Genomic DNA, 14,377 nt, shown 5'->3' on the forward strand with positions numbered 1-14,377 from the left:
AACCCTAGCCCTGAGCCAAAATGCCCCTACCCCTTTAACCAGGTGGAAACCCTAACCCTAGCCCTGAACCAAAATGCCCATACCCCTTCAACCAGGGGGAAACCCTAACCCTAGCCCTGAGCCAAAATGCCCATACCCCTTCATCCCGGCGGAAATGCCCTAACCCCCTAAACCCTGAGGAGACCCTAACCCTAGCTCTGGGCCAAAAAGCCCTAACCCCTTATTCCATTTGTATTTTTGCTAACACTTTTTAAAAAAATAGTATTAACCATTTTTTGTTTTTTGGAGGGTTGTGTTCTGATTAGTTGGGGGAAAAAGTGAACTGACTACATTTTAGGTTTATCTCTTTTTTTATCGGTGAGAGAGAAGACTAATCTCAGAAATGTCATTTTCACTTCAACTTGAAATCTTTAACTTGAGCATGAATGGCTTAAGTCAAAAGCTCTAATATCTTCAAGTTTTATCAGACAGCTGATAGAGTTTTAAAGGGATCCAAAGTGCAATCACACACAGGAAACAGCCATGCATGCATGTCTTTAGTACAGTTAGCAGACTGTGTTTTGATCTGTCCTCATATTCCTTCATGCTCACTTGAACTGCTAACTGGGGCATGATTTGCACTTAAGCAACCATAACGAGCTGACTGACAGGCTTTAAAGTGAGTGAAGGTGTGCAGATTTGAATTTAGACTGCATTCAGAGGCAGAGGGGGTAAAATAAGGTTAAGTTTTTACAGGACCGCAGGAAGCTTTTTTTATTTTAATTATGTATTTATGAAAAGACTCATTTTGCAGGCAGCTGTCAGCTAATACCATAAAAAAGAAAAGTGTTTTAATTCCTCTGTGGTTGTAACTGCACACAATAAAACAGAATTAACGTGGCTGGTGACCTCAGTCAAGGTAATTGCCCAACATTCTGAGGATTATAGCATTTGCAATTCGTCTGTTTGTAGCGGTGAAAAAAGCGACGTGTCCAGCAGGGTTTTTTGTGTGACAAAAACCTAAAATCCAGACAAACAATGATTCTAATCACCGTCAGCTTGACAGAAAACAAAAAGGTAAACCATTTCCAGTTTGAGAACTGAAATCTTTGATTTTGTTTTTATGGTAGAATAGATCCTAAAATTATTTTATCCCATGCATAAAAATAACAAAGGAAAGAAGTTAAACCTCAACAACAAGGCAAGTAACAGTTACAGTATCTTTCTTTCTGTTTCTGCTCATTTTGCTGCACCTGTAGACCACCGACAAATGTGTGCTGACGGCCTGTACCAACACACACTTCACTGTGAAGGCTGTAAAGTCACAGACACCAGGTCAAACAAACAGAGCTGTTAAAGAATCTACCTACTGTCAGTACAGTGAAGACCATCAGCCTCGAAGGCTTCATGGCTGCTCTGAGTTTCCCTGAAGAACCAACACACTCCCCGACTCACACAGAAACGCCCACTCTCATCTCCCCCTTTAGTCCTGCTGACCCTCTTCCTTTTTCCTGTTCTTGCTGTTCCCATTAAACACACACAAACACACACACACTATCACACACTGGGAAAGGCAGATGACAACAGAGGGTGGGGCTGAAAATGAAAAACGGTCCTCCTACTGTCAGAGCTGTACACAAGCAGGAGCTGACCGGATCTCCTCCTACTGCTGCGCCCCGATTGGCTGGGAAACTTAAACCAGCAGGGATGACAGATTGCATCATAGACCAACAATTTGGGTTGGCGAGAGGGAGGGAGAGGAGAAGACTGAAAGAGACAAAACCTGTCAAGAAAACAATCTTGAACCCAGGCGAACACAGAACTTGAAGCCCTATAATAAAAGTTAATATTGTTTATATTTTAAAATACATTTGGACAGGCAGAGACTGGGATGTTAAAGGAAGTGTGCTCCAAAATGTTACCAATTTAGACTCAAATTTGGCAGTTTGGAAAGAGATACATCATTACTTATAAAAACAAGGGACACAAAAGCACACACAATTAAAGCCTGCTAAACTAGTTATATAATTAAGCATGTTGCCGTTCAACAAAACTTGAAATGTGAGTTTGGGACATCTGACAATCAGACTGAAGAAAAGTACCGACGGCAGCACAAAAAGAGGCACATCACTGTGAAGTCAAGTCAGATATCTTGCTGCGGGATCTTTGCGGTCAACCCTTTAAGCACTCTGTTTGTATGTTGTGATCAGAGTACCATCTGGAGTAAAAGGTGACAATTTTCTGAGAAAGAAAAAAATAACAAATCTCTTCAATTTGTAGTTAATCTGAGCAGACTGAGTCCAGTTAGCTTTCTCCTCCCACAGCTCTGCTTCCTTCTGTGTCCTCCCACACTTTTCCAAATTACCATTGCTGGAAACTCAGAGGCCAGAAAGCTGTGGTGGGTGTCACAGGAAGTCAGGGGGGAAAAGGATGAAGAAACCACTGAGAGAATCGGTATCAGTGGATATCTGCAGAGATTTAATGGTGATTAATCAGCTTCAGGTATTTTTACACAGTATAATAACAATTTTTAAATTATTCTTGTCAAAGGTACTCATTGTAAAGTACGTAATCAAACACTAAAAAGGTTATCCTGAAATATATGAGATGGAGATATTCAATTCTGAAATGCAGGTATGCACTCAATGTAAACAAAGTGCTCAGCTGCTGAAAACCATGTGAAAGCTTCAGTCACATGCTTGACCTACATTAGGCCGGCCCTAGTCAATGTAGATAAACAAAGATGGCGGAACTGAACAAGTGTAGAATCTCAGAGAAGACAACTCCTGAGAATAAATCCATTTTTGCTTGCATTTTTTCAATTTATGGCCACATTAACCATCAATATTCCATGATTTTTTTTATTACTTCAGTATTCTTTTGTTGACCAATTTTCATGACTTTGCAATGAGTACCTTGAAACAAATATTTGAAAATCTTGCTAAACACAGCAGCAGTTTGAAGATCTAAGGGCTGTTCCAAACTTTACCAGATTAGGATTTTTAGATTATGAAACAGAACTCAAAATTCACAATTTGCACCCTTAACGAGTGGACAATGAGAAATTTATCAAGGCTCTCACAGGGCAGTCCACGCCTACACGTGCAGTCTGTGCACATTCTGATAAGTGTCTCACAGATTTATGGGCATGTTGCAAAGGAAATACACTGAAATACACTTTATAGCAAGACTGTAGCTGCTAGTGGCTTCGTTCCCAGGGAGGCAGGAAACATAGCAACCAAGGGTGTTTACACAAGTTTTCACAAGACAAAATGCACACACTAAACTTAAAGTGATCCTAAAATTCTGCAAGCTTTTTTTGCTTGGGCACTGTGTCCAGTCCCCAGCAATGAGATGAAAAAAAAAAGTTAGAAATCTACTGCAGCTGTCTTATTATTTTTTCTTCCTTCATGGCTTTGTCCCCTGAACCACTGCCCCACATCTCCCCCTGCAGCTGAGCAACAACCACACACCATCACACCTTGGCTGCAACAGAACAAATGTTTAGAAGCAGTGATGTTTGCCAAAGAAGTGCCACTATGTAGTGACCGAGCTCCGCAATTTGGCTCAGAACCTTCTTTCTAGAAGAATAATACTCTTAAAAAATAAGAAAAATACAAATTTGCACATCATTTTAATAGAAAATGTACAAAACACACAAGTCTGTCTCTCTCTGTTGTTTTAAACCTATAATTTGTTCTCATGCAGAGACATAAAGACACAAACGCACACATACAGCTCAGAGGCAGCCCACATGTAACCCTCATTAGCATGCTCAGCCAACTTCCATTCTCCTGCACAGTCCAGTCTTAAGCCTCCACATACATATATTTCTATATTTAGAGCTATCAGTTCTCATCCCCTTCACACCACAGGCAGACACGTGCTCTGAACAGCACACGCTCTGATGAAAAAAAACACTGGATCCTCTCATAACCAGCAAAGAAATGAGTCAGAAACACTGAGAATGAACTCTGTGCATGCTAAATACTTAAATAGACCTGCATGGTGTGTCCTAAATCTTTAATATAAGTACTAACTAGCTTTCACATTCTATCAATTATTTAAGCACGCTGGCTATAGAAATAATATTCAAAAGCATAGGCTCTGTATTTTTAGCTACAGAAGGCTTGTCTGTTTGTGTGATCATGTGTAAAGTCGATGAAAATAGAGCAAGTTGACCTACACAGGTACTATTGATCAGGTTTATGGAGGGAATTATGCCTCGAGCCTAAGGCAGGTTGTTGTAGCATATAATCAAACCGCACACTGATCTCGACTTTTTGAACCATCAGCAACGACATGCCTCTAAGTCAAAATGGCATTTTATTATCCAGGATGAAATAAAGATAATAAAATGCAGTCCTTCTAGTAGAAATCCCATTTTAAGGCTTCTACAACTATATTTAACACTATTTCAGGGATCTGAAAACGTTTTTCACATTGCATATCTAAAATAAAAGTTATGACTAGTAAAAATGGGGCTACAAAAATCTGAAATGTGAATTTATCCTATTTTCATTTATGCATTTTTTTTAGATATCTACAATGTTTATTCTCAACATAAAGAACGGACCATGCACATCTGGAACTGAAAGCTCTATCATCTGTCTTTGGACTACATAAACTTTCAGGCAAAACAGGTGTGAGAGTGTGATTCTGTTCTGCTGTTCACCTGTTCAGTCTCTATTTCTTTCACTGTTAGTCACAGAGACCTACATGAGCAGTATGGAAGCAGAGGGGTTAAATCTGATAGCGCCGCAGCTTTCACACAAAGAATGCACTGTTGGTTTTCTTGCTGATGGCACTAGACTTAAATAACATCCTGGTCAAAAAGAACCACATTCCAGAACTGTGACCAAACATTTTAAATATGATGAGAAATAAGAACCCCAGAGGTCTTTACACTTCTGAAACAAACCACAAACATCTATAACCACTGCAGTCCTTCAAGCAGTCCAGTGTGATAAAGAGACTCTCATCCTGAACAACGTTAAGACAAACAACAGGAACCAGCAAACAAACTGTGCTAAGCATTTAGAAAAACACTCATGGCGGACATGCAAAGATACCCTCGTGTCTCAGAAATAATTATGCAGACCCAGTGTCAGAAAACACTCTGGCTGCTTCAGTCTCCTAAAATGGACCAAACATAACCAAAAATAAATGTATTTTTGCTCACATTTGAAGTGAATTTTGAACATCAAACAACCTCAGTTAACATTTCATTAGTTTTGCATGGAGCTCAGATGGAACATCAGAGCAAAGTCTGAACAGAAAGTTACGTAAACCTGTAAAACACGGGAATACACGCAGAGATTTAGAAGTAAGATACACCCAAAGTGAATATTACACAGCAAATAGGTTTTATCCCCTCGTATTTTTCTCCTTCTGCTCGACTCTACCTCCCGTTCCCAGCGCAGAGAATTGTTTCAGTGAAATAGGACCATGTGCCACGGGGTAGAGGAGCTGATCCTGAAATAATTTGTTTCTTTAAATAACTGAGGGAATATAAGCCTTGAGCTAAACTCTGTCAACGCAAACAGAAAGTTCTATCGTAATAAAAATATCACAGCAACATTGTTTCGCATAAATGGAAGTGTTTCAGACCTCTTTTAGTTTAGTTTTTTTTTTTTTTCATTTTGGAGAAGTTTAAATGTCTGACATAATAAGAATGATTCCAGAAAGAAAAGGTCAGCAGTTGTGGCTTATGTAAGAGCCAAATGCACAAAAAAAGCACACTAAATGCAAGCTAAAAACAAAAGAGCCATGGGCTTCTTTGCTCACGTCCTTCAGTACAGAAAAAAAAGATCAACATCAAATTCAGTGAACAATGGCAAGGAATGTATTTTTGAATTCTCAAGCTTCAAACAAGAAGTCACTGAATTATAAATGTGCGTTGCAGATACTTAACGTCATGGAACATTCCTTCAGTTGTGTGAAAAGATATTGCTACGTTCGTTTGTTACGCCGATGGATCAGAATATTTATCATTTGTTGAGTTTATTTAATCTCTGCCCATAAATCGGGACATGCAGGAGGACTGTTGCGCTCATGATGGACAGAATAGCAGAAAACTGGAATCTGTCACAGCCTAAAAAATCTCCATTTGAACATAAACACAAAGCTCAACGTTCATGAAACGCTCAGAAAGTAGTCATTGGGTTGACATCTTTCACAGATTAACTTCTGGATTCAGCTCAATTCAAGAGAGTCACCTTAGCCAACACAAAAATGACTTTAACCCGTCCAATTTTACAGCTATTAAGATAAGATTTGTTGTGGTAGTAACTGAGAGTCATTCACAACACATTCTCTAAGCTCTAATAGACTATGCGAGATCGTGCAGTATCGCATGAGATTGAGCATACATGTATAAATTAAAGGAGTAGCATTCCTTGAAGGAATGATGCGCATTCCTTCAAAGTATGCCAGCCCTTCAGTTTATAGATGTACTTTAAAGGACTGGATTGTCCTGACGGTTGTTCATGAATGAGCCACTCATTTGTGATGCCAAGCGTCAACACCTGCCTTTATCTCCACATCGGTGTTGTGATGACATCAGGCCTGACATGCCGCAACACACGTCTTCATTGTATGTCGTCTTCTGGCAAGAGCGATGTTGTACCTCTTCTTTCCTGTCATCGCACGGCGGGACTGACTGACACGAGCACAGCTAAAATTATCGGCGTGTCAGATCTGAGACGGGCCGTGCAAGAATGTGTCACAGGGACCGCCTGTATCAACATATTGACTAATGGCTCTCGCTCACATGAACGAGCACGAAGAATTTCATGCCCATCATAGTTATGGGAAGATGTGCATGGGAAACAACAAGGGGATTTTCCGAACACGACCAATGTGTGCTTGCATTTCCTTTTCACCTCATTGTGGCAGGTTGTTTTTTTTAAAATAACAAATTGTAACAAAGAAGTTTTGCATATGTATTTTAATTTGTCTCGTTTTTTTGTATCTTAAACAGCTTTTACTTGGGTGAAAGGTCAGCATAGCTTCAGTATCTACAGTCTAAAAGAGAGGTGTTTAGCATTTTCAACATGAGTGTGTTCTCTTGCACAGATATATTCCAATTCAGATCACAATCTCAATAAGACCCACAGTGTAAACAGCATTTTTTGTTCACCTCAACCTGCATAAGGTACTAGAGTATTTAATATTCAGCACACCAACACACACACACATCAAAAACACACTCAGATTTCTCAACTGATGCTGTTAAACCTCTCAGGGGTAATCATCCTGTATTAAGACTTAATTTAAAGTCAGCCTCTTCTTTAGCTGCCACAAAGTTAAAAGTCAGATTCAATTAGTTCGATGTGCACTTGTCTGATCGTGTGTCAAAAGTTTTAAAATATTCCTCTTCTCCAAGAGGGACACAAATTAGAAACACCTACGCAAACTTCAGCTTGGACACAGCAGAGTGGAAGAGGAATGCCCAGACGGTTGCCCACGGCGACACAATTAGATGACTACGAAAGACAGTAAGCAGCTCACCTTTACACACACACACACAGACACACACACACACAGACAGGACACAGCTGCCACAACTGACAAGGCTTGTTCATAAACAGAAAAGATCAAATTACAGCCCGTGTACTAAATGTTCTGTCACAGAACCGCCTCCTGACATCAACAGCACCAACAGCTCAATATTAAAAGGAATAACGGTGTTCACCTGCGGTAGAAATCACATTATCAGTTTGAAATATCAAGCAGATGTACTCTACTGCAGGTAAGATAATGAAGACTGATAACAACTCCACAGATCAGCACTTCAAACAAATCCAAACTATCCCTTTAATTTACCAAAGAGGTAAATATAGCTGCAGCTCAAACGGAGCAGGAAGTGCACTCATTTCATCACGTTTCACGGTTAAGTTTACATCCCTGCTCTGCAGCTCCGGTGACATTCCTCCCATAGAAGCTGGACATTCTGCTCGTTGCTTCCTTCACACTGACCACCGGTTCCCATGAGTCACATTTTAATGTTTACACAAATGTCCTTGTTCAATGGTCCAACCTACTGGCTCACATAACGTTCAAGAGCGCTCTGTTGTTGTCACCTGCTGATTAATTTCCAACGTATTGCTCTATTCACAGCAGCACCAGCTGGATCTTGGTGGAGTTTAGAAGCTGATATAGGCAAACTTTTGAGGAGTTCAAATAAATTAAACAAAAAAAACAAACAAACAAAAAAAGGCTATTTGTTTTATGTATTGTCCTGTCAATTATATTACTTGTTCATATACAATCCTATCCAATATTATTGAAATTATAAGGGTAATTAAAAAAAATAAAAAATAACATTAAAAAAGCTTTTGTTTCCAGGAAGTTGGAACTAATGCTCCCAAACATTCAGAAAGTAGTCATTTGTAAATAAATATCAACCTTGGAAGACACATTCCTACCACCTTTCATACCAGTTTCTAATCTAAGATCATCTTATTTTGAAAAATAATGTCTGTTTTAATCAAATTTTGAAAATAACATTAAGCATGATTGCACACAAAATCACAAACTCTCATATTATTTGTCAGGGCTTGGAGTATGTGTTGGGGATGACTTCCAGCTACTACCACATTCAATTTTAGCTCAATATCTAAACTGACTTGGCTAACATCAATTAGCTGTGGCGGCCATCTTTATTCGGCTTGACTACAAAGGGTAACCAGTTGCCGATGTCTATCTAATGATTACGTTCTGAGAGTTTTACTAAAACCACTATATTATTGCCTGTGTTTCACGGCTGCAGGCAATAAATATAAGCGTGTAAAACTTCATATTTTGTTACAAACTCCTACCTGCATCAAACCAGCTACCCAAGGACATTGCTAAAGTTTTTGCAATATTTACGTGCAATTTGAAGCTTGAGCAAAATCAGCAAAATAACAAGCAAAATTAATAGATGCAGATAAACATCATAGGAGTATAGTTCAGTTCAGCTTTAATCGTTTTAATCATTTTTTAAGCGTTTAGGAGAAAACAAGGTGCATCAGATTACAAATAATCTCATCTGGGTGTCTCCACATCACCAAAACCCTCGTCTCATCGCTCCACTCATTTATAATTACAGTTAGGTCCCGTACATACAGGAGTTCCTATACATTTACTGCACAGTACAAACCCATCAAAGCTGCCAAATGGCCTGCAGTGGTTTCCTGCACACAGACATAAGGGTGTGTGCACCTACTAGAGACAGACAAGACTAAAATAAAAAAAAAAAAGAAAGAGTGATGGAGTAGATTGAAGGCATGAGGATGAGGAATGTCTTTCACCCTTTATCAGAGAAAAAGATGGCAGGGTGTGGGTTATGCAAATAGATAAGCTCTGGCACACAGTGGGGATGGCAGGAAGGATGGGAACAAGTGTCGGAAAGAAAGACTGACTTACAGCGAGTCCTTAACGGATCAAACAAGGGGAAGAGTCAGCGCTCTCTCCTCCAGGAGGAGCCACATCTGCCCACAGAGCCTGGCATTGCCAAAGCAAGAGCCCACACAGAGAGTCCGGAGAGACAGGGTGTGTGTGTGTGTGTGTGTGTGTGTGTGTGTGTGTGTGTGAGGGTAGACTGGATGAGGGGCGGATTGGGATCTGGCTTTAGTGCATGGACGTGAGTGCTCGCAGGAGGGAAAGCGACTAAGATGGGAAGAGAGATGCAGAGAGTCGGTGCTGGCTGAATGGCTGCTCTGAAAATGGGAGGGTACCGGATCGTCCAATGGTGGAAGAGATGAGCTGAGCGAAGAGGAGAAGGCAACAAAGAGACAGATTTTATTTTATTATTTTTTAATTCCTGCACTCGCTCTCTCAGCTCACTTCTCCTTTCTCTCATTTTTGGTTGCAGATTTAGGGAAAATGTGAAAAAAAAAAAAAAAATCAAAAAAAAAGTAAGAGATGACTTATATGAGGGTTGTCACCCAGTGCTATAAATCTATTTCTCTCTCACACACACACAGTGTAGGTGCGGGAAGGCTGAGACTGGGAATGGGAGGCATAAATCACCAAATCTTGCTGGGAACTTTAATAACTGATTGCTCTGAAGAGCGACAAATGTGGAGGTCAGTTTCAAGGATGGCGCAGAGGCAGATGAATCACAGAACATAACACACTGGAGGTTAAAGGAAAGTCATAACAACTCAGGATCTTTCCAAAATGATGAGGTGATTTTTAAAGTTTTAAAATACAGTTTTAAGAATACAAGCTGAAATGGTAAAATCACTGAGTAGTGAGATTTAAATAATATCTGAGTGTGAGACATGAGCACTGTCCTCCTTCTTTCATATGAGTGTGTGTAATGCCTGTGTGCATGCGCATCATGGGGGTGGGGAGCAGACTATCTTTTCATGATTTTGCTTCGGGAGCACCGTGTTGCCATGGAGACTGCATCCAGTGCAGCAGGAACCGCAGATGGCTGTTCTCCCTTTCTCCCTGAAAAAAAGTCCAGTTAGCTTCTCATCCCTAATCTGCAGATCACCCCCCCCCCCACACACACACACACACACACACACACACACACATACAAAAAAATGGTCCTGATGAGTTTGTAAAAATAAATAAATAAATAAATAAATAAATAAAATCTTTATGGAAAAAAAAGTGTCTGACTCAGCACAAAGAGCAGGTCACAAAAGCACAGCTATCACAGGGCACCATCAGGCATAATTAAACCAGCTGTATTTCGATAAGGCTCTGTTAATATGAGTTTAACACACAAAGGCATCCACTTTAGAAAAGTCACTTCCGCTGCCAACCAATCATCACAGGCTGATTGTAATTACAGCTCAGTGGAGTGTGCATGTCCTGCATATGAATGCACACTGATGTGGCTGAAGCAGCTGAGGCAATGCAAACACACTCTGGCCCACCGTAAGTCCTCAGATTGAATACGTCACTTCCAGACACTCCTTTCAGTTCGTTTTAAAGCTGAACGTAAACAACGCGGCAGAATGAGGGAAATAACTGGAAAACTCTATATACCAGGCTCTTTTTTTGTTTTTGTTTCAGGGAGCAGTAAAAAGTTGAAAATGTTTTGCCACTTTTCAACTGTCCCACTACGCATACAGTTTAGACTCAAAACACTTCACTTGATGCAATATTCAAATTGTGTTTCAGACGCATTTCAAGGTGTGTGGCTGGAGGTTATAAATTATATTTAGCTTGTTTTCTCAGTACAGATAAAAGAAAGAGTGTGTGAGTGTTGTTCTTTCTTGTCTTGTTCAACTGCAAAATCCTTTTACATCAAACAGTAATATCACATTCTGGTTTAATAAAAAAAACTGCAGAATACACCCAGATTCTGTCATTCTGAAGCCATTTTCCCATCAATTTAGCCCACCGTCAAAGGCAAAAGCGGAGCTAAATTAGTTTTGCCTGTATGTGGGTGTTCATTTGTCTGTGCTGTTAGCAAAATATGTCATGAATCACAGAACAGATTTTTTGATGAAACTTTCAGAAAGTAATCACTGGACTGACGTCTACAAGTGATCAAGTTTTGAAATCAATCTAATTCAAGAAAGCAGTCTTAGGAAACACAAACATGGCTGTAACCCAGTCAATTTCATATATAGAGATCAAATTTTAAGTGGTAGTAGCTGACAGTCATTCACAACACATACTCCAAGCGCTAATAGATCAGGCAAGGTATCGCAGTGTCTTTGGATTGATCGTATTATTTTCAAGGTTCATCCAAAATGGTTACATCATCATTTCATCAGATAAGATGATCTTAGCTTAAAACTCTGAAATGAAAGGAGGTGGGTGATATGGATTCTTTCAAGGAATGCTAGGCCTTTATCTAGACCACGCTGCATACAAAAGGTTCAAATAAAAATTATAAATAAAAATATGTTTCATGGTTCTCATGATTCTTGTATAAAAGTTCAGATTAGCACAAAGTTTATTGTTGCACAGTGGAACAGTGCACCATCACTTCAATCTTTGCTACTTGTTTTGTTTTGTTTTGCAGATTTCCACCAGCATTTCCATCAAAAGCATATCTTGGTCCTTCAACATCATCTGTTGAGTGTCATTTCTTACCTGCTTTATATGGTCTGGAGAAAAAAAACACACTAGAAAACATCATTTTAATCAGCCTTCTACTTTGCAGACCTAATTTTCAAAATATTTACAGCTGCTTTGAGGAAGGTCGATGTTTAAACTATTTTTTTTTTTTCATTATTTTATTTTATGTAGAAAGAAGCAACAGCTCAAATCTCTTGGGATGTTGGAACTTTTGCATGCCACTGCCTGTTCCACCCTGACATTTACTCAGCTAATCAATGTGCCCTGCACAGCTCCAGCTTCCTGCTGCTCAACTCAGATGACAGCATGCTTCTTCATTTGAGCGGCCCTGACAGAGAGAGGGTCCTAATGTCAACACGCAGCCTTACCTCGCTAATATCATGCTCATGTCAGACTGAAAAATATGCAAAACAGCACTGATTTAAAACCCCTGGCGTCCAGTTCTGCATGTTTTTTGTTGTTTCCCTGCTCCAACACTCCTGACTCAGTGGCTGACTTACCCCCTTCAGCATGTCCCCAAGTTCTGCACAGGCCCGTTAATGACCCATTCATTCAAATCAGGTGTGTTGAAGCAGAGAAACATCTAAAACGTGACAGGTAGGCCACTGATTTCAACTCTGTGTCCTCTCACCCATCCATTTTCCTCAGCACAGGCTGCATGGCCACCAAAGGAGGAAAGACTCTTCCTGCGCTCCTCTTCTTTCCCTGGAAACAAACAGCAGGAATGAAAAATAAAGTTTCAACATTTAAACTGACCAATTATTTAAAAAAATAAAATAAAAACCCTACATTGTTAAGTACAAGTGAGTAGTGGTTCAGCACTGAATGAGAAAAACAAGTGGATGTTGCCTTAGGTCAATGGCGCCATCTAGTGTCCGTGGGCTGATTAAATTAATCCAAAACACCTGCATAATTTGATTAATCCTGAACATTTATTCGTATTTAAAAACGATAAACATACACTATGACACAAACCATGATCTCATATTCTTTTTTTTTTAATTAAATGAAGTAATAGGAGCGTTTCTCCTTGAAGATGCAGTCAGGTGACAGCTTTGGGGAGCACCACCGGATCAAATTCTACAACTAATTAAACATTAATTCTGTCCTTGTATAGAATTATGAGAACCACAATATGTTCTCCTTAGACTCATATCTTCACAGAGAGAAAACAGTCAGGGATTAATAAAGAAATACGTGCAAAGTCTGGCGCAGGACCTCGTGGCGCAACGGTAGCGCGTCTGACTCCAGATCAGAAGGTTGCGTGTTCAAATCACGTCGGGGTCAGTTTGTTTTCCTCCGTTTAAAAATGATTCTGGGTCAATTTCTGTCTTTCTTCCACCGTCTTTAATCTGGGTTTTACCGGCTGGGTACAAGGGGGAATTATCCAAACCCCTCCATGTTATTCAAAATAAAAATAAAAAACGCAGTTCATAAATAAAGCTATTATTATAGTTGGATATAGAGGTTAAAGGTTTGGTTTCACTCTAAAATAGCTGAGCTCAAAACACAGTTCTTAATTTAATTTATGTAGAAGAATAAAAAAAAAATAGATCCTTTATTATTCTCCTGAAGAAAACTGGTTTAAATTGCTTTAAATATATTTATCACATATCATGTTTCTCTATAGAAATCTTTTTTTGTTATTTTGACTTTTTCTAGTTGCGTCAGCATTTAATTTAGATTTTAAAATTACCACACTATTACATTCATTTCTTATTAATTTACAACATTTCTTGCTTTTTGCGACCCTGTTATCGAGCTGCAAGGCAAGAGACCAGAAAAAAAGAAAATTTTCCTTCTTTTTCAGAAATAACAGCTGTAATAGTACATTCCAATACATCACTACTCCTTTTTAAACCCAAATCTTTTTCCAACACCGACACAGTTTAATACTCAAATTTGTGTTTAAACAATCACAGATGGCAAAAGGTTTTTCTAATATCATAAAAAAAAAACAATCTTTACCAGTATTGTACCTGTTGCTCCGGCTGCCAGTCCTCAGGTAAAAAGCGTAAGAAGTAAGGCCTCATGTGCAGCCTTCTCCTGCCTCTCAGTCCTGTTTGTTCCCATTTAGTGTTTTCACTCTCGTTTGTCCTCCTCTCCTTTCACATGCTTCTTTCAGCTCAAGTGCCTCAGTACAATATGACTTGTAAGCCTTCCTCCCCCCACACACACACCTTTCTCCTCTCAGCTCATCTTTCACTGTGAACGCCGAGCTCTGAATGCACAATTCATTAGAGCGCCTCTGCGAAGAGCGAAACTTGGCCGAGACGGCGGGTCACCTCCAGTCCTGAGGAGCTGACTCACATGAGAGGGTCCTTCGCTGCGCTCGGTTTTCTGGGACAATGGCCTGATTGTA

At 39.7% G+C, this 14,377-nt stretch overlaps 1 protein-coding gene and 1 non-coding gene across 8 annotated transcripts in view; one reads left to right on the forward strand and one right to left on the reverse strand.

The window, feature by feature from the left end:
- trim3b (tripartite motif containing 3b) overlaps positions 1-14,183 on the reverse strand; it is a 40,610-nt gene extending 26,427 nt beyond the window's left edge. Inside the window, exons 1-2 of one of the 7 annotated variants that reach the window (XM_017418135.3) lie at positions 13,995-14,183; positions 12,647-12,720 (exon numbers count right to left, since the gene is read on the reverse strand). The gene's annotated coding sequence lies outside the window, so the exon portion shown is untranslated. Of the gene's footprint in view, positions 1-1,345; positions 1,571-6,510; positions 6,628-9,390; positions 9,538-12,646; positions 12,721-13,983 lie in introns of those variants that run through there. The other 6 variants (XM_017418134.3, XM_017418132.3, XM_025006316.2 and 3 more) reach the window with 6 other exon arrangements.
- trnaw-cca lies at positions 13,231-13,302 on the forward strand. Its single transcript has one exon. It is a non-coding gene; the product is annotated as a tRNA-Trp (tRNA).
- Positions 14,184-14,377: the final 194 nt, after the last annotated feature.

The sequence above is a fragment of the Kryptolebias marmoratus genome, linkage group LG13 (genome assembly GCF_001649575.2).
Source record: "Kryptolebias marmoratus isolate JLee-2015 linkage group LG13, ASM164957v2, whole genome shotgun sequence".
Classification (NCBI taxonomy): domain Eukaryota; kingdom Metazoa; phylum Chordata; class Actinopteri; order Cyprinodontiformes; family Rivulidae; genus Kryptolebias; species Kryptolebias marmoratus.